Genomic DNA, 21,341 nt, shown 5'->3' on the forward strand with positions numbered 1-21,341 from the left:
CGAAAACTGCGGCCACCCCAAAGTGAAGTTAACATTTTTGGCACCTGCAGGAGTTTGGCTCCTGAAGAGCGAAGATGTCTAGTCGGTTCATACCAGACGAAGAGGTTTTGCAGGAAGATAGGACCTGTATGGTTTAGTGCTTTGTAGGCCAGGCACAGCACCTTGAATTTAATCCGTTGTGCAACCGGGAGCCAATGCAGACTATAGATTTCTTTGGAAACAGATTTATGCCTAGGGATATTGGACAGTAACTGCGCAGCTGAATTTTGTACGCTCTGAAGCTTTTTTAGGCACTGCTCCTGCATGTTTACAAATAGTCTGTTACAATAATCCAATTTAGATTGAATTAAGGATGTAACTACGGTTTTCCTGGTCTCTGCGTGAATATAGGCAATAATCTTCCTCACTTTCTTAATAAGGAAGTGGGCGGAAGAGACGATTGCGTATGTGTGCTGAGTGAGTGAGAGTTTATTGTTGAGCCACACTCCCAGGTTCTTGGCCTTCACCGCAGGTTTTGGTGGCTCTCCCATCTCTAATGGCCACCACAGACTACCCCAGCTTGGTTGCATATTGCTGAAATGTTCATATGCAGCTTTGTCTGTACATTTCACCCAGGAGTGATTGGGTTCCAAAAATCACAAGAGAGCTGTGTAACATATGTCACTCATAGCAATATTGCAGACAGCATGGAAAACTATTTAGTATGGACGGCAGGATACTCTGTCACATTATGGTGGACATCCCATCTGCGATATTACAAGTGTGATGGGGTACAAATTAATGCAGTTGTAATATGGGGGCAAACCACCATGTTTGTGACAGAGTTCCCCATTTGGCAAACTTTAAACAAGGCCCTAAATGTATGCTTGGTAATGATCTCTGTATATCTAATCTGCTGTTGAATGATCAACATCTAGTCTGATCACTGACATAATTGTGTCGGTTTTACTTGCACACTGGTGGGTGTGACTTTTGCTCAAACAGATTTTTGCACAGAGGTCGCCATTATAACAAGTTCAAATGTAAAGAGAAATTGGTATTACCAGGTGCAAATACATTCTGCCCCAACATCTCCATGGGGTTCACCAAATACATTTCAGCAGGAAAAACCTTCAAAAATTGGAAGGGGGAAAACAGACCGTATAGAACAAGACACACAGATTTTGGCGTGTGAAAACACCAAATGTTGCATTTTATTCCCCACTTAAATGATAACGCTTTCATTGTTGAGAATTATTGCAGTCGAAAAATTCTGGACCATGAACAATATGAGGTGCTCAGAATTCAGACAACCGACTCAGATGTATTAGGGTAAAACACACATAATTGTTGTGTGTGTTGTTCTATGCGAATTCATTTCTTCCTTCCAGGTGCTTATGAGGCATATGAACAAGATTTTTCAAATCCTCTCATGTGGTGCTGTATTGTGGGCTTTCGGATCACTGTAGGATGGATATAAACTCCATAGAAGGTGTATTAATAAATGCATTTCCGAGAGCTATAATACGGTGCAAGATTGGTGTAAACAGGGTCGGACTGGCCTATAAAACAGATTAATGTGTGCGCTGGCTTTTTAACAGGTTCTGGTCCTGTTTTATGGGCTGGAGGGATGAATTTTACTGCTGATTTCCGCGATATTGTCACAAACATTGCCTGCAGCAAAAACAAATGCATACAGACTCCCAGATCTTGCAAAATACCCACACAACTTGTGTTTACAAGCTCAAAACTGGCCTGATTTCTAAATGTGGGCCACTTTTTTAGCTGTCTGGATTGCTAACGGGGGCCACTTTTACTGTGGCGCCCGGGCCTATCTTTTGTCCCTGTCGGACCCTAGAGATAATTAGTTTACGATGGGAAGTAAAACTTCACTTTTTTTTTTTCCCGAAAGCAAAATAGTAATTAGGGGGCATATTAGCAAGGGCTGGCGATATAATTATCGCCGCTTTAGCGTCCGTTTTTGGGCGAAAAGCGGCGATAATTATATCGCAATATCTTCATCAAGGACACGCTAGCGCGTGTTTCCTTGATGTAGAGCCCGTTTTTTCACAGCCTCGCCTCGCATCGCTAATGAGATGCAAAAGAGGCGTGGCTGTGAAAACAACACATGTTAATATCGTGAAGGCAGCTTCGCGATATTAACAAGGAGGTGCAGCGATAAAAATAATCGCGCTACCTCAGCCTTAACTCAGGAATTTAACACCTGTTAAAATCCTGACTAAGGCATACTTTTAATGGGATATGGATTATGCTGATAGGACCACAGGGTCCTATCAGCAATGTTATCGCTGTTTTCAATGGAACATCACTGGAAAACCAGCGATGTTCCATTGAAAACACCGCTATCGCTGAAATATTATCGCCATAGCGCTATGCGTTGTAAATATAGCGTTATTATGGCGATAATATTCTACGATAGCTGGCGATACTTTTTCTATCGCTCTGAACGGCCAGCGATAATTATCGCTGGCCGTTGATAATATGCCCCCAAGTTTGAGAATTCATGACTTAAACCAGCTGTTTTAGAATGTGACATAATTAGTATGGGCATGTGGACCCGGTCACCCAGAAATGCTAAAATGCACTGGGTAAGATAAATCTGAACATTGGAGTCACCCCCATACCCTTGTGACGTAAAAGTGAAATACATGTTTGTATAAAACCTGCAGGCTTATGTATAGCAATATCGACGAGTAAAATAAAATAACAAATTATGTTCAAGTGCAATCACAAAGTGAATGGTACAACATATCTTAAAAAGGTATTACTTTTGGTGGCAGTCAAGTATCTGCAGCCAAAGGCAGGAGATGCAATCTCGGCTTGTCATTTGGTACCCTTGATGCACTGGTCTCATGAATCATGAAAGCAAATGAGCTGAGGATCTCTCTATTGGTGCCAAGTTCTGCCTCTTCCCTATCCCTATTGTAGCGAGAATGTTTTTAATTTCCCCTGCATCCTTGGAGGTCAAAGAGGAGGATGCTTGAAGTCCCTTCTGTTACCCCTGGATCGACACCCATGTTTAGTTTTTTCGACAGAATAATGTTTCTGGAAGATGAGATGTAAAACACCAAGATTGGTTAAATGCTTCTGAAATGTGTTGTAGATTTTCTAAATCAGTAATGTGTTTGTGCTGAATTGAAGGTAATGCATACATGTTTTCTGGGAATGTGATTTTTACAATACTCTGCAAATTACCCGGAAAAGATTGTTTTGAAGCAGGACTCGTAATTGGGTAAGTGAAAAGAAAATGGATTTTATAATGTGCTCAGTAGTTTGTGCTAATCGGGTTTACACGAGGCTCTCAAAGCAAAAGCACTTCACATTTAAAACACCTTAAATTTTACAGAGGAAAATGTTGTTAAATAAGTTTGTGTATTATAATCTCATGTGCTGGTTAGGCCAACAAATTAACAATATTTAGGGGCATATTTACAAGGCCCTTGCGCCACCCTTACGTCATTTTTCCCATGTTAAAAATGAAGCAAAAGTGGTGCAAGGGGCTTTTAAATCTGCCCCTTAGTAATTTTGTATCTTTACACAGAAACACAGCTAATATAAGAACTTAGGACAATGAGCCTGAGTCTTAAAACATTTGAAGGGCAGATTTACAAGCCCCTTGCCCCACCGGTGTGTTACGTTGCTTGACGCACCGGTGGCGCAACCTGCTGAGTGATATTTACAAACACAGGTAAAGCCACCCTGCGTGACTTTACCTGTGCTTGTAAATATCCCCACTTGTTAAGCAACACTTTGCATGTTAGGGGTGGGACATGGGTGTTGCTGTGGGTGTTCCCACGTCACACCCATGTCCACTGATGCATTTCCAGATTTACGAGGAATCGTAAATCTGGAAATGCGTCAGATTGCTACGCCACCCTAGGGGTGGCGTAGCGAGGTGCAACGAGGAGAAATGTATTCATTTCTCCTCATTTTTTTCCTCTTTCAATGCGTGCTGCATTCTAAAGCACACATTGGAAAAGGAAATCACCTCAAATGATTGTTTTTGTGTAGGAAGGTGCCACTTTCTGCACAAAAACAATACCCCCACAACATAGGCATCCTTGCACCATGGTGCAAGGGTGCCTACACCACCGCATGGCAGCAGTTTGTGCGCCAGGGCAGTGGAAAGCACAGAGCTGCGACATATTGTTGTAAATATGTCGCATTCCCTGTGCCTCGAAACTAATGCAGCACGGCGCAGCAAAATGACTTGAAGCACCGCGCCGCGTTAGTTTCTTGTAAATCTGCCCCTTGAGTGCCTAAGTTCCAATTGACACACAAAACATGCAATTATAATCTTAAATTCCACACCTTACTTCACAAGCGGTCAAGATTCCACTTTGAACTTATCTGTGGCAAACGATCTGGCGCTTTGAGGTATATGTATTGCCCTATTTCTGTTGGGCCATGGGTAACATTGGGGTGTAGCAGAGAGGTTACTTTTAAAAACGTTGTAAATACCCACAAAGTTATTATCACATGTACTAAAATACCCACACTAATTCATAAAAGCTCATTCCTAAATTGAATGTAAATATTTATTAGACGCCCACATTTTCCAGATGGTTTGGGGTTAGGAGATCGACAAGTAGAAACAGATTTCCCTTTGGAGAGAAAATTTTATTTTTAATTAGTGACATAGGAAAGTTGCCGCAGGAGTAGTGTAAACAAGTTGAAAGAGGTTTCTGTACAAATATTGCTAACGAAGGACACAGATCGCACTGCCCTCATAAACAGAACGCGAATTTTCTAAACAAATACTATTTGATTCCGTGTACTATTCATGCACACAAGACTGTTGCGAGCCAGAGGACACTGGGAGCATTGCGAGGCAGCTCATACTATGTCCATAAAGTGTCTTTTAGATAGGTTTCGGACATTCATACAGTCCTTATATAGAGCTAGTTGCAAAACCTGTTTTTACATAGGCTAGAGCACTTTTCAGTATACTTCAACCTTATGGCAATGAATAATTATTTTAGAAGATTTTCTCTGTGTTTAGGGTAGTGTTTGTGTAGTGTAGGGTTGTGTTTGTGTAGTGTAGGGTAGTGTTTTAGGGTTTAGAGTAGTGTTAGTGTAGTGTAGTGTAGGGTAGTGTTTGTGTAGTGTAGGGTAGTGTTTTAGGGTTTAGGGTAGTGTTAGTGTAGTGTAGTGTAGGGTAGTGTACGTGTAGTGTAGGGTAGTGTTTTAGGGTTTAGGGTAGTGTTTTAGGGTTTAGGGTTGTGGTGTAGGTCTAGGTGTAGTTTAGGGTAGTGTTTGTGTAGTGTAGTGTTGTGTTTTAGGGTGTAGGGTAGTGTTAGTGGAGTGTAGGGTAGTTTTTGTGTAGTGTAGGTTAGTGTTAGTGTACTCTCACTTACCTGTAAAACTTTTACTAGGAGTATACCTTTACCACGCATGCCTTTGCGTTGTAATGGCATGCGTGGTAAAAGTATAGTCGTGGTAAAAGTTTGCGTTATTATAAAATGCGGAGTGATAGAATTTGCGTTATAAAAATTTCGTGATGATGGTAGGCGGAGTGATGGTTAGCGGAGTAACGTGATATATTCATGTCCATAAAGTGTCTTTTAGATAGGTTTCGGACATTCATACAGTCCTTCTTTTATAGAGCTAGTTGCAAAACCTGTTTTTACATAGGCTAGAGCACTTTTCAGTATACTTCAACCTTATAGCACTGAATAATTATTTGAGAAGATTTTCTCTGTGTTTCGGTATCTCTTCTAAAGAAGTCAGTAAATCCTTGGACTTATTGACCAACAATACTGACCTTATTAGATTACAAATGTACCATGTGGTTAAGTACATTTTACATCCGTAGAAATCAGCATAATACACGAAATTTGATAAAAGAAGCCTGAAAATATGCTGCAAACTTTTATATTTTGGTCAAATGTTGTTTGCTGGAAATTTCTAATCATAATGTAGCCATAATTGTAACCATGCCAGTCATCTCACTCCATCCATCTGTGTCAGCAAAATCAGCGATTGGTGAGGTTTCTATCAGACATTGCACACTTTCATTGGTAGGGTAATAGACTCTCACTTATCTTGTGGCACTTTAGGACAAAGGATGCATCCATTTCCAAGAAGCACATCGGGCATCCTGGAATTTGTTCTTGTATTTTAAGGCATGGTAGCACCTCACCATGCCCATGTTTGTTCAACCACTCTACTGACTGGTTGAAAGTTTGAAAGATGCCATGCTTCCTACAACCTGTAACTATTGGCCTGAAAACGTTATCATCTCCTAATGACCTGGCTACATAACTCTAAGGCAATGCAGGATTTAGATTTACGCAATGGAGACTTGACAGAGACGATCATTGCAATTAGGGTCCCAAAGGATTTTTCATTTGTGACTACAGGGTTTTTGGCTTTTTTACCATATGTGAGTCTCCCTACCAGAGCCTCACTGATGGTAAATTCACGTTGGGGCATATTATCAAGGACGGCGTTAAAATTATCGCCGGTTTAGCGGCAGAAAACTGCCACTAAAGCGGTGATTATGAGCTTGATAATATGCCGCAGAGAATTCCAATAGAAGCCCATGTTGACACCAGAACATGGGCTTCTATGGGAATTCTCTGCGGCATATTATCAAGCCCATTATCGTCGCAGTTTTCTGCCGCTAAACCGGTGATAATTTTTAACACCGCCCTTGATAATATGCCCCGTTATTTGGAGTGATCGTGCTAACTGCCAGTGCCAGCCTTTTAAGATAAGGCCGCTGCTGTGCAGCTAGTGTAAGAGACTCGGGCTGGTCACATGCAAACATGTGTGCACATGCATGTAAGTATATGGCAGAATGCAGGTGCGAGTCTACCATCTTGCACAAACTGGTGTTTGCGCACAGATAGCCTCTCACATAAAGGACTTTTAAAGGATTGTTACTTGCCTTGGGTCGGCCTTGTAATGTCAGTGGGGTAGGACTGCAGTGCTTACTGAAGGTCTGTGGTGGTTACATTATGCTCAAATTGTGGGTGCAATCGGCCTTAAAGTACAGTGTTGTGCTGCTTAGGCCTACAGGGTTCAGTGAGGTATCAATATGGGGATAAACTTGAACCTGAGTGTGAATTTATAGCCCCTAATATCACACATGCAGATATTATGCCACTTTAAATTTGTCAAATCTCCCTGGCTCAGCACAGAATCTGATTCCAGGCCTTAGTCTATTGGTCAGGGCCAAGTTAAATATTCTGCTCCCCAGCATAAGGATCAAAGGCCTCAACACACAACAGCAATTAAATGGGCTGGACCCAGTTCCTGGGAAAGGAAGGGTGAGAAGGAAATCTAATAATTAGCTTGTCACATTGCACAAATGCTGCATAGAATTAATTAAAACTAATTAAATGTTTTTTTAAATAATATGTATTATTATATTATTTTATTAATTCAAAATAGGGTATTAAAATATTTCAAAAAGAAATAATACATATGGACTATTTATATATGTTTTAAAATTAATTGACATTTATTTCTATTTATAGCTAATTAAAATAATTAATATTTATTTAGAATTAATTTCTATGGAGTTTTATTTTCAGTACCTACTTTTATTAATTTCTATGGATGGGTGTTGCAGTACAGGTGGTTGAATATGTAAAGTGCTGTACTTACTATACAAGTGTAAGTTTTTACAAAAATTGTAAATTACTAAAAAGTAGTTTGTGAATATCGAAAAGTTGTAAACTTACTCAAACGTGCAGTTTGTGAATCAGGTCCCCAATATTTAAAAAGAAAAACATAGAAGAGAGACCATGGTGACAGGCTGCCGGATCACAGAGAAGAAGCCACTAATTAAATATTCACAACTTCTAGAAGGAGCAGGTCATCCCCCCTAAGGCATAGCCCAAAAGTTAACTGTTTGTGTTCAATGGTACACCAAAAACGGCAGGGGAACCACCAATATTTATGATCACTATATGGTGGGCGGCAGGACATGCAGCAATCCCGCCAGCATGCTTTTATAAAATGCCACCCTGCCTCTCCCAGGTAGTGAATTCCTGACATCAGAAGGGTTATTGTGATTTTTAGAACTGGAGCTGAAACATTTGCTTTTGGGCTCGGGAGTGTGGGGTTCCATTTTGGTTGGTGCTATGATTGGAGTTGCAACTTAATTATAGAAAATGAACAACTTTGAGACACATGTTAGGACTTAAAATGCTTTATTAAAAAATGTTGATTTTGACACTGCCAATTCTTTCATTATAATGCATGTATTTGAATATTGCTACTCCCTGTATATTGCAATGGTGTTAGAAGGGTGAATTATGATGCATGGCTGCTTTAATAATGTGGTGACACCCTGACAAAGCCAGTAAGCCTGCCTTATGTTTAATGACACCCCCTTATATTGTGATATTGCATCTGATATAGGTGAGGGTTATTGTGATTATGGGTTTCAGGACCTACTAGGGATTAAATGCAAATTGAAGATGTTTACCAAAGGTATTCACATCTATGCACAGTTGTAATGTGCATAGCTTTCACTAGTGTTTATAATAAAAGAACTTTTACTTTAAAAAACAGAAGTGCAAACTGGACAATACTTTTTTGTGATGTTGTCTACTAGGGATTCGAGGTTTCTAGCCCACACCACCTCACCTGAGTAGACTTTGGACTGCTCTTCTTTACTACCCTGAGAGAGTAAAGTGCTACAGTGTGGTACTTGGTTCCCAAGAAAATGAACATTGCTGACTTTTTACTTGTGAAGTACTCACATCCGTTTCAACTTATAGCCCAATTACTTACAAAGATGTACTGTCTTCCCTTTTAAATGCTGGTTACATAGATTGTGCCAGTGGACAAGCTCCACTTGATACTCTGATACTCACACAAACAGATGTAAGTCAGTGTAGGGATGGAAAAGTCTTCCACATGGTAATGGACATGCACCCCTGCCCTGTTTGTCCTAAATTTACTTATGCCTAGATTGCTAATGGTGATTTTTGTTGTTATAGGAAAGCATGGCTCATGAATGTGTACCATGTCATAGGTCTGACTCATGCATTGCGGTGTTGTTGGACTTGGAGGTGTGCCAAAAATGCTACCCTAATATTTGTGGAAACCTAATGCCCTCACCAGGAAATAAATGGCATAAACATGATGGTCAAAAAACAAAACCGGGTATTGGCTCAAATAACTCAGCTGAACTGAGCCCAAATTACTAGAAAAACAGAACAAAAAGTTCAAGCTGAGGCTTACTCAACCGGATACCTTAATAGCTCCTAATAAGAAATGAAACATAAGAGGAGGGTTTTTTTGAATTTCCTTATTATTTAACGGAAATGATTTTAATTAGTTTCACATTACCAAATTAATTTAGCTCTGAGAACAATGCTTCATTGCGCTAAGATCATAAATACAAACTCTACAAAACTTGTGATACAACAACACATGAATAATGCTCCCCTCTGTGAATCAAACAAACATACAAACACTCATCATGCACTCATGGCCATTATACTCATGCATACACCAAAACATACAAACACTGTAAAGAACTGGGTCCTTGTAGCGACCTTTCTTTCACTTTGTAGATTGATTACATCTCAATTTTCAATCTCAAAAAACATTTTGTTTTTTCGTTAAACACCATGAATTGATCAAATTCTTTTGAAATACACAAGGCAAACAAAAATATCTTGAAAAGCGGTGCGACACAAGGACTAGACTGGTCGACGCGTTTCGAACCACTGAATTTAGGGTTCTCCTCAGGACCAACCAATTTCTGCAATGAACAATAAAAAACGTTTTAGGATATAATACTTTAACGTCAGAGTACCTACGAAGCACCATTACGGCCTTTCATCACCCACCTTGAAATATCGGAATCTATCTGCCTGAAATGGATCCAAGTTGTTTCCAATGAAAAGGAACCTAAACAAGAAACCAACTGCATTATAGTTTCCTACATAGCTAAAAACGGACAATACGTATAGCACAGGACACAAAACAGACTTGGGATAAAATGAAAATACTAACTCAACTTACTGGATCAGGGGAACGTGTCCTCTTTTCCGGCTACCACTAATTAGATGTTGGCTTTTCTAAAGTGAGGGAGAAACGGGCTCCGATTATTAACGTCATTAACCATTCAAATCCCGAAACTACCGTTAAAAAAGCGTTGAAGGCCCGAACCTCAACCAGCCTTGGGAAGTGCAGCACTTACTTGGATGAGTTAATCTGTGCATTTCGGATGATTATCCCGCGCCGGGATCTAAAGATAAACAAAGCGGTGTAAGTCATCGCAAAACCTGCTGAGACTGAAGTGCTCAAAAGCTCCCGTCCTTAAAACGGTCTTATTTCTTTGTATACCCGCCAGCTTACCGGGAGTGCACCTTTCGTCCGTCTGTACCTCTACGTGTCAATCCATGAGTGAAAAACACATTGCATCATGGGAACTTGTGATGATTTGTTCTGACTGGAAAATACCAGACGCCTTTAGGTTGCTGGTATATGTAGTTCGAACTTAACACCCCTAGGGATGTAATTTAGAAGACGGGGACATGATTCGAAAAAGACTCGAAAAACTTTATGGGAGTATGCTTATAAAATGGTAGCAATAGGTTTTCACAACATCCGCCAGGTGGCTGCTGGGCAATGTGGTTCAAACTTCTAAAGTTGTGTGTTAAAATATGAATGAAAAAAATATGTGTACATGTTATTACCTGTCGAACAGATGAAGGCATCCTAGAAGGGGGCTGCAAACTGATCGGCAATGTCCATGAACTGGCAAACTAAGTTGACAGAAAAGCCGTACATAGTTTCTTATTTAAGGACAGCAGGGCCCACAGACGAAACGGTGGTGACAACAAGACGATGTTGTTTGTCAAATTAAGAAATTGGTCTGAATATCTCCGCTACTTCATTCAGGCCATTGATCGCCGTGTTGAATTTCATGATTAATAATGCCTCACGTTGGCTTAATTGGCCTTCCAAGTCGCCTCCGCGCGGGTGTCTTTCAATCTTGGACAGGACCGTCCATTTCAAATCATCCTCGCTGTGTGTATTAATAACCCAGTGATAGACTAATGGGGCATTCTCCACTCGTCGTCTAATCCTGGATTTGTGCTGGATGATACGTTGACGAACCTCCTGGGTTGTCTTCCCAATATACAACTTTGGGCAGGAACACATTATTGCATAGACAACATTCCTAGTTTTGCAATTACTAAATGTGTTATGCTTCCAGTGAGTGTTGTTGAAAGAAAAGACATCACCCTCTATGGTCTGCTCACAACATATACATGTTCCACATTTGTGGTGACCAACAACTGGCGGTAAATTGAGCATGCTCCTTAATGTGCGCTGTTCTTCTTTAGGTAGGGCAGCACGAACTATGTAGTTGGCTACACTTTTCTCCTTTTTGAAAGCAAACATTGGAGGGGTAGAAAATTCTTCATGGAGGTCCTTGATCAAATGCCAATTGCCTAGAATGAGTTTCCGGAGTTGGTGGCTATTAGGGCAGAATGTTGTTACACAGACTGGTCTGTTGCCCTTATTTCTAATTCTTTGTTCCAGCAATGTCTCTCTTGGTGTCCACCAAGCTCTCTTCAAAGAGTGTTTAAGTAATCTCTTCGGATATCACCTCTCAAGGAGGCGGTCTCTTAATTTGTTGGCATGCATGAAGTATTCCTCTTTTTTGGTACAATTCCTGCGAATTCGCAAGAACTGACCATAAGGTAGATTTTGTCGCAGACTGCGAGGATGGTTGCTCGTATAATGTAGTGCCTTATTCCGATCTGTCTGTTTTCGAAAAAGTGTTGTTTCAAGCTCTCCATCCGAAGCCACTACCTTGACGTCCAGAAATGTGATTGATTCATTTGACGAAACACTACTAAATTTGATGTCATTTGTTCTTCCGTTGAGCCACCCAATAAACTCGTTCAGTGTTTGCTGTGTGCCGGTCCAAATTAGGAAAATGTCGTCGATATATCGCATATAGTTGGAAATGTTTGCTACAAACGGGTTGTTGTTGTATATGAAATTGTTTTCATATAGACCCATGAATAGTACAGCCAACTCCGGGGCGAAAGGACAACCCATAGCCACGCCTCTTGTTTGGTAAAAAAACTGTGAGTCAAAAGCAAAGTAATTTTTGGATAATGCAAACTTGGCCAGAGACAGAAGAAATTCCGTTGGAACTTGTACCGGTCTTTCTCTTTGACTTAAAAACCACTCTAAAGCCTCCAAAGCTTGATCCTGAGGAATTTGGGTATAGAGTGAGACCACATCCATTGAAACCATCAGTTGTTCGCTTTTGTTAAACTGCACGGATGCTATTCTGTTAAGAAAGGCAGTAGTGTCTTTCAAATGGGCCGGAACTTGATCAATAAATGGTTTCAGGAAAAAATCAATATATTGAGCCACTGGCTCAATGAGTGATTCACAGCCAGATACTATAGGCCGTCCTGGGGGATCAAGTTCATTTTTGTGAAGTTTGGGCAAGGCATAAAAGACCGGTATCCTCGGATTCATATTTTTAAGAAAAGAGCGTTCTTTGGGGCCCACGAATCCTTGTGAAAAACCTTCCTCGATAATATTGAAGAGTTGGTCTTGTAGTTCTTTAGTTGGGTCTTTTTTAATTTTCCGATAGCAGGTCACGTCTTCCAACTGGCGGAGTACTTCCTTCTTATATTTATTGACATCCCAGAGGACAATTGCCCCACCTTTGTCCGCCTGCTTCACCACAATAGATCTATCATTTTGCAGGTTGAACAGGGCATCTTTCTCCTTTTTAGCTAAGTTATACTTGACGTAGCTTTTTTTACTTTCCATTGCCTGAATACCTGATAAGATGGTTCTTTCAAAAGTTCATCCGAAATGCACAGATTAACTCATCCAAGTAAGTGCTGCACTTCCCAAGGCTGGTTGAGGTTCGGGCCTTCAACGCTTTTTTAACGGTAGTTTCGGGATTTGAATGGTTGATGACGTTAATAATCGGAGCCCGTTTCTCCCTCACTTTAGAAAAGCCAACATCTAATTAGTGGTAGCCGGAAAAGAGGACACGTTCCCCTGATCCAGTAAGTTGAGTTAGTATTTTCATTTTATCCCAAGTCTGTTTTGTGTCCTGTGCTATACGTATTGTCCGTTTTTAGCTATGTAGGAAACTATAATGCAGTTGGTTTCTTGTTTAGGTTCCTTTTCATTGGAAACAACTTGGATCCATTTCAGGCAGATAGATTCCGATATTTCAAGGTGGGTGATGAAAGGCCGTAATGGTGCTTCGTAGGTACTCTGACGTTAAAGTATTATATCCTAAAACGTTTTTTATTGTTCATTGCAGAAATTGGTTGGTCCTGAGGAGAACCCTAAATTCAGTGGTTCGAAACGCGTCGACCAGTCTAGTCCTTGTGTCGCACCGCTTTTCAAGATATTTTTGTTTGCCTTGTGTATTTCAAAAGAATTTGATCAATTCATGGTGTTTAACGAAAAAACAAAATGTTTTTTGAGATTGAAAATTGAGATGTAATCAATCTACAAAGTGAAAGAAAGGTCGCTACAAGGACCCAGTTCTTTACAGTGTTTGTATGTTTTGGTGTATGCATGAGTATAATGGCCATGAGTGCATGATGAGTGTTTGTATGTTTGTTTGATTCACAGAGGGGAGCATTATTCATGTGTTGTTGTATCACAAGTTTTGTAGAGTTTGTATTTATGATCTTAGCGCAATGAAGCATTGTTCTCAGCGCTAAATTAATTTGGTAATGTGAAACTAATTAAAATCATTTCCGTTAAATAATAAGGAAATTCAAAAAAACCCTCCTCTTATGTTTCATTTCTTATTAGGAGCTATTAAGGTATCCGGTTGAGTAAGCCTCAGCTTGAACTTTTTGTTCTGTTTTTCTAATAAACATGATGGTGGCAGCATACAGTGTAGTGATCAGTAAAAGTGAACAGGTCCTGTGCCCCTGGAGTGAGGCCTACAGGATCACTCAGTTAAAGTTCTGCTGCTTTATGCTTAACCGACCTCTGGCCTAAATAGGTTTGGTGTGTAGTGTTGTGCAGCATATAAGTGGAGTATCTGCACTGGGTATCTGGGTATATGTGTGCCCGGTAAGGGTACAATACAGGTATAATGCAGTACTGAGCGGTGTGTGCATAGTAAATGCATGTGCTGGATGTATGTGTGCGTATGAGTTGTACTCTACATGAAAGATGTAGTTTTGCATAATGCATGCATGTTAAATTAATGTGCTGGCTATATGTTTGTCTATTATTAGCAAGATATATGAAGGATGCAGTGTTGTGCGGCCAAATGTATGTGCTGGGTGTATGTGTGCCTATGAGTGGTGCAGTACATGAAGGATACAGTATTGTGTAGCGTGTGTAGACTATGTACATGCAATTTGCGTATGTGTGGCAGTAAATGGTAGAGCACATGGAGAGGCCCTGGGATTTATTTTCAGAGAACGAGGCCTGAATAGTGTAGATGAGGAGACAGATTTGTGTATTCTGCATCCCTGCAAGTTGGTTCTGAGACACACTGGAGATGGGAGAGCCAGGCTTTCCCTGTACACTTCTAAGGGTGTTCTTTGATTCAGTGAGAAGTCACAAGGATGGGGCCTTGTTACATATCAGAAAGGAGATGGGGATAATTAGAGAATCATGAAGAGGAGGGCTGGAGCCCTAGGCAAGCCTTTTGATGCACATATCACTGTGGCTGACATTCAAATGTGAACTCTAGTCAATTCCATGGACTGCGTTTTGGGGCTATCAGCTTTGCGGTCACTTCTACTGTGACAGACTGCTTTCAAGAGGAACAGAGGGCAGAGGAGTGGGCACTTTAAAAGAAGCAGACCCCAACCCAAATTCTAATACTCAGATTCTAAATCACATTTGGTGTCTGGAAATGGACTATAGGAAGAGGAGCTTGAGACCCAAAACTTTCATCTGTCAAGCAGCCAGATGATCTGTGTGAGGAGGAGAAGCTCTACAAGACTTCAACCTGTGACCAGGAATGTGTGCCAAGGCCTGCTAGTCTCCCTGCTAAGTGAAGGGACATCACCCAGGGAATCCAAGACCACCTCCCCTAGAGCCTGGAGCACCAGCACCTGCCTGCTTGCTAAGACCAGTCTGCCCTGTGAGGAAGAGGTGCGGGTTGGAGGGAGTGAGGTCTAGTGGGGAGCCCTGTCAAGTGGACTCCTTTTGTAAGGTGTGAAAAGACCCACCTGCTGCAACGATTGGGTCAATGCCCGGGTGCAGGACGAATTTAGTGACTGTAGTACGGCAGAGAAGAGCAGCTGTAAATTGCACTGCTCAGGCCGAAGCTCATGCATGGTGGAGAAAGCTAGAAGGGGCTTCTGTGAGAAGATTGTCATGTTGTGAAGGTTGTAGACCTTGTGGCGTGGTGAGCCATGACCCAGTATGTCAGGAGGGGCAGCCACTGTGGACTTTACAGTGCTGAAAAGGCCAGTGCTTGTGTACAGAAAGGATACGGTGACCCACTATGATCGAGGGGGCCACTGGAAGCAACAAGATGTGAGACCAGATCCACACACCCCGGTCGGAGAAGTGAGTCCAATGTGGAAGCACCTATGCACTGTTTTCAAGGTGAGAGACCCACATCAGGATCATTGCCATCACTCCCCACTCTCACTGGGGAGCAGATCATACACTTACCCTGCAAGCAGGAGCCTCAGAGAACCTCTTGTCACTTCATTGGCATGACCACATGTGAGGAAATATACACCTACTGAGTTCTGCCTGCCTGGGCAAGGTGTGGTGAAACTCATCTTATTCAGCTGCTCGCGCTTCAAATATCTATGGATGAGGAACGCTCAGGAACTCCAGATGCTCTAAGCCTACTGGTGTGGATAAGACTGATTTGTGTGTGGCTCCGGGAAACCTGTTTTCTAGTTAGCAGGGCAGTGCTGGAACACTATTGACTTAAAAAAACATTCAAAGTGGACTCTTGAGACTCAGACTACAAGTTGGGCTTGCCATGGATGTTCCTAATAGTGAATGGGTAATAACCACTATTACTAGGAGCACAGAGGGAGTGGGTACCAGGGGACCTTCTAAAGAAACCCTAGAGCCCTGACCACAGGGTAGCTGTGCAGTTTTTGGTGAATGTCATATTTTTCCTTTGTTTTAGTAGCGTAGAAATACAATACTTCACAAAAGGACTTATATGGCTTGACAATGATTTATTGCTGCTATGCTCATTTTAAGGTATGAGTCTGTGTTCATTCCTGCCACTGTATCCATCCCCACCCCAAGGGAACCTAGGAACGCTTGGACTACGCTATAGCTGAGAGTCAAGTGCTGATGGGATACTGGCCCTGTTGCTCAGGAACCATAGTAGGACGGGCTCTGGAACATTAGGGTTAAAAGGCCTCTGAAAGGGGTTCTGATAGTCAGAATATCAACTATGGAAAAATTGTGCCTCAAGGATATTGTAACAGAAATACAGGCCATAATATTGAGGGCATATGTAAATATTGGTAGATGTAGGTTAACTATACTTATAGCTGTAAGAAATTGGGGCATGATGTGAGGGGTGTTAGTACCTGCATCAAGTGATAATCACAACCCTTGTCAGGGTGAACCCTTAAAATCACAAAATTTACCAAAACACCCGTCACTGATAGCTATGGCACAGAGCAGATAGACTTAGAGGCAATGCATAAATATTTATGTAGAGCCAAAACAGTAATAAGGCAAAAAGAAAACTGAAGAAAAATCTCAAACAAATTTCGGAAAATAGAGTACATTTTAATAATTAAAATGACACCAAGATGAAACAACTCCAATAAGGGAAACCTGGGTCATGAATTTTCAAAGCTCAAGGTTCAAAATAGCATCAAAATCATTAAGTGCCAAATGTCATTATCTTGTTGCGCTTGAATGGTACAAGGCAAAAATGAAGGCAGAATACGATGAAGCGCAGATCAGGTTCAGAAATTCAGCAATTCTCACTGTGGCAAGGCAGCATACTGTGGTCAAAAAGAGCACTACATTGTCGGAAAGCCGCTGGATGAGATCTCAGTAGAGGCATTGATTTTTAGTGGGAAAAGAACAGGAGACATTTTACATGCAGAGAAGATCTGTCGGGGGCCAGATATTTTTGACACCTTTACCCATTGAAGATTTCTACCTTTAAACGTAGCCATGTTTTTGGATCTCGGATTCTTGAGGCAGGGCAAGGCGTCCCTTGAGGAGCCGCCACTGCCTAGCAGTTAGGATTGGCTTGGCAGGTTCACTCCAGCCCTCCAGAGCTCTTTGAAGTAAAAAAAGAAAGTTGTTGGGTAAAATTAGGAGTACAATATGACACCACAAAAGGGTCCAGGACTTTTGGACATCACTTGGGGGGAGAGGGTCCAGGACAGGTACAATTGGTACTAGTCAGGTGGGCAGTTGCAGAAAAGGCCTATTGTAGCCTGTTTGTGTCCCTATAGTTTGAAAAGAAGGTCAGCCGTATGGATTTTGGAGTCTACTTCTTTGCCCTGGGTACAAGAGGGCATGCAGGTACAGTATCTATGACTCTTCTCAGATCACAGAATCCAAGTCTGTGATCTGCTTTTCCACAGGTCTAGAAAGTGTTATGAGAAGGGTACAGTGAGTGGCAATTTATGCCTGGCACCAGCCTGTGGGTAGAGGTAACTCCTACCCACTCCCTAATCAATGGGATAAAGGTTCCCAGGGCTTTTCCAGCATTTCCTGTGTGCCCTACTACAAACAATTCCACAGTGCCCACATCTACCTAAAAGAAAGATGGCAGAACCCTCCATCCTCTGTGCAGAGAACCTGCCCACCCTAGAGGTTTGGCCAGGGAAATGAGCAACCCTTCTTCTGTGATCACTGGAAAGACATTCAGGGGGAGCAGCTCCTCTCCCTCTGAGACTGGTGCTTGGCTGACAAGAGGAACAAAGGACAGGGCATGCCCAGGTGTTAGCTACATCTGCCTGTGAATTGTGGGCCTCTGTGAAGTTAATTACATTCTGGGTCCAAAATAGATGATCATTCTACCAGAGGAACAGAACACCTCTCCATATGCAAAGCATGTGTCTTAGCACTGGGAGCAAGTTCACAGTTCACTAAAACGCTATTCAGGTCCTGGGTGATAACTGTAGCTCATGCAAGTGGCTCCACGAGGCATTAGGTAGAGAAGAGGTAATATTCTCATAATTTTCCTTCAAAAATATTTATCACAAATCCAACTTCACCAGTGAATTCAGCTCGTAATTAATATTTCAAACAGTCCAAAAATGAACTGTGTAGCTGCTTCCTAGCGGGAGATAACAATATTTAATTTAATGTATCCAAATGCTTTCTTATACAGCTGCCCATCCTGCTTTTTGGCCCTTTTTACTTTAAGAACATGAACATTAAATTGTATATGTCTCAATTTTAAATATCATTCAACTTCCTTTATTGGCAGTAAGGTCTACTTAGGGGTGACTCATTAAAATTTTAAAGCAAGGTTTACTTTAAGCCTTTAAAAAGGGGTTATTTAGACAGGTCAATCTGGCAGCTTAAAAACTATACAGCACAGCTACAGAGTGTTGGCCAGCAGTCCTGTTTGCATTGTTTTTGCAGTGGATGGCACAATGGGTGCTGCAACACACTGGTGACATTTAGGAGCATATTAGCTAACATTTCATGCAACTAAGCATTGCAAGTGAAGTTGCTGTGGGATGTTTGCATGAAAGAGAAAGAGCAGAACAGCACCATATTTTTAATGATATAGCAAACTTTTACTCTCTCCTAGACATGGCACCGTTTTTGCTGTCTACTACCAACAGAGGCACCCTGGTGTCTTGGCTCAAGGGGGCCTGTGTTGTTTTCAGTATAGAAGGATACCTTCCTCTATAAAAAAATACCCAATGAGGCTATTTTGTCTTTGTACTTGTACTGCAGAATGCAGCACCAAAATGCAGAAGCTACACAAGTATTGTGTAGGTGCTCCATTTTGGTGCAAACCCATGTTTGTAAATATATGGGTGAAGGCATGGGAACACCCATACTCCACCCATGTAACACCTACCTGACACAAATTAATGCAAGTCTTCGGATTTGTATGTCTTTGTACATCGCAAAATGGATTTTGCATCAGGGTGGCAAAAAACGAAGTGACAGAAATTAATGCAAATTCTGGGCCTTAACTTACAGACCATGGATACATTTTGCACAGTATATTAGGGAAATAGGTATGTTAAATGTGCTAAGAAGGGATAAACCAAATTCATCTTGTTTAAGGGAGGAGCACAGGCACTTTACCTCTGATTAGCAGGGTAAAGTGCACATAGTCTTACAGCCAGCAAAAATCGCCAGGGCAAAAATCTGGCTGTACATCAGACAAAAGATGGTCATTTCTAACAATCACAATATAGATAAGTAGCTTGTTGTTAGAGAAAATACATATATGTGTGTAGTGCTAGAGGCACTCTTGTGGTATGACATCCTGTGATGACCTTTGACTACCATTATTTTAATTAACTTTAGTGTGTTATTTTATCCTAGCCTGAATGTACAACGTCCTGCATGTGCCTGTTTGTCTTAAAAGTTTCTTTCTTGTAACCTTGCAGTCTTTCAGTGGGAGCTGTCACGGAGTAGGACAGCCTTGCCAAGAACAGAACATGTGGGATGTGCATTTGAAAGCATGAGAGGGAGATAGAGGTGTGGAATGCACTTTTTGGTATCGAAGTGCAGTGATGCACAAATGTACTCTGTTTTGTACATTGAAAGATGAAGTATGTGATGCTATAGGACATTGAGAGATGAAGTATGTGAATCTGTAAGTAGTTGTGCATAATTGTGCATTGTGTTGTACATTGATGAGAATTATGAAGTTCTCATGTCATCCTGAATTCTGACTCTGCCTTACATCAGCTTTTTCTGCGTGCACAGCAGCGCTTGGAAGTTGTTTGGGTTAATCACGTTCAAGGATGGTTTTTGTGAGAGATTGTTTAATGTACCCGGAAGGCTTTGTAAACTTTGTCAAGATAAAAGCTGGAACATGCGAGATTTGGAGAAGGGGATGTGGGAACTCAATCCTGCCATGGGAATGCTTGCTAGGAAGCTGCCCAGTTCTGGTAAGATTCCTCTGGCGTGGGGAGAGGTCTCTCCTGAACCTTCTAGTGTGTTTTGAGATTATAAAGCTGAGGGCTGTTGACTTAGAAACTGGGAGTTTGGAATCCGAACGGGGTCAGACGCGTCTACTTTGGAGCGTGGAACCCTGGTTGCTGAGGCTCTGAACCCAGGTAGTTTCATTCCCCCAGTCAGGAGTGGGCTAAGATGCAGTGTTTGCACCAGGTGAAGTATTGATTTTTGACGAGTGCCATTGTGATGCATGGTTCCAGTGGCTGTGGTCATTTGAAGTGTTGAGTTTTGGTTATTGCCATTGTGATGTTTGGCTAGTGGCTTTTATCATTTGAGGTGTTTTCTTTGGGATGTGTCAGTGAGTTGAGGTGCACATCCAAAGTAATCATTTGATGTATATATATCTTTTTGATCTCTTGCAGGACGTCCAGTATATTTACTTGAGTCTTATTTCATATTATTTGCTGCTTGTTTATTCATGCATTATTATTGCTTGCATATAAACATATATATATATATTTTTTAAAGCTTTATTTGGTACATTATACATGACCATAAAAGCATTCCAATAACAATAATAAAAGAGACATATTGTGATTAATAATAATAATAGGGAAGCCATTAATACTTGTGCATCTTCAAAGTTGTTTACATAAATACAGTCCATTTTTCAATTAATAATCCAAAGAATTTAATCTATAAAAAGTATATTAAAATCAATTAAAAATCATAACTTTTTTATAAAACTTCTCAAAAGTGCATACAGAATATTCGATTCAAGATAATCACATACATTTGGGATAAAGGGCATTGTAACTCCAACTTCAATCATCATAATGTTCATGAGTTAATGCCTCTAGATAGGAGTAAGCCTTTCTTCTACTAATGGACATTTGTATAAAATTGCTAGCGGCATTCATAATTTTGTCATTCTCCAAACTACAACTAAAATGAAAAGCTTGCTTATAATGATACAATTTATTATCTAAAAAAAGAGGTTTCAAAACAAGTTTGCGAATGTCTCTGTAAAAATTACAGAATAAAAGGAAATGCTGCATGGACTGAGGTGATTTTCCGTCACATGGGCAATTTGGTAGTATGTGATACCTTTTTCTGGACTTAGCAAATGCGGCTAGATAGTGTAGGGTACCAAGCTTTAGTCTTGTTAAGAAGAACCTATGTTGGGTATTTCTTACTTTAATAAGATATGGTTGTATGCCAATAAAAAGTGGATGCTCATTGTAAGAAATGATACTGTGTTTCAAGCTTGATTCGCCATCCCTTACCAAATCCATTGT

This window comes from Triturus cristatus, chromosome 8, assembly GCF_964204655.1.
Source record: "Triturus cristatus chromosome 8, aTriCri1.1, whole genome shotgun sequence".
In the NCBI taxonomy this organism is placed as follows: domain Eukaryota; kingdom Metazoa; phylum Chordata; class Amphibia; order Caudata; family Salamandridae; genus Triturus; species Triturus cristatus.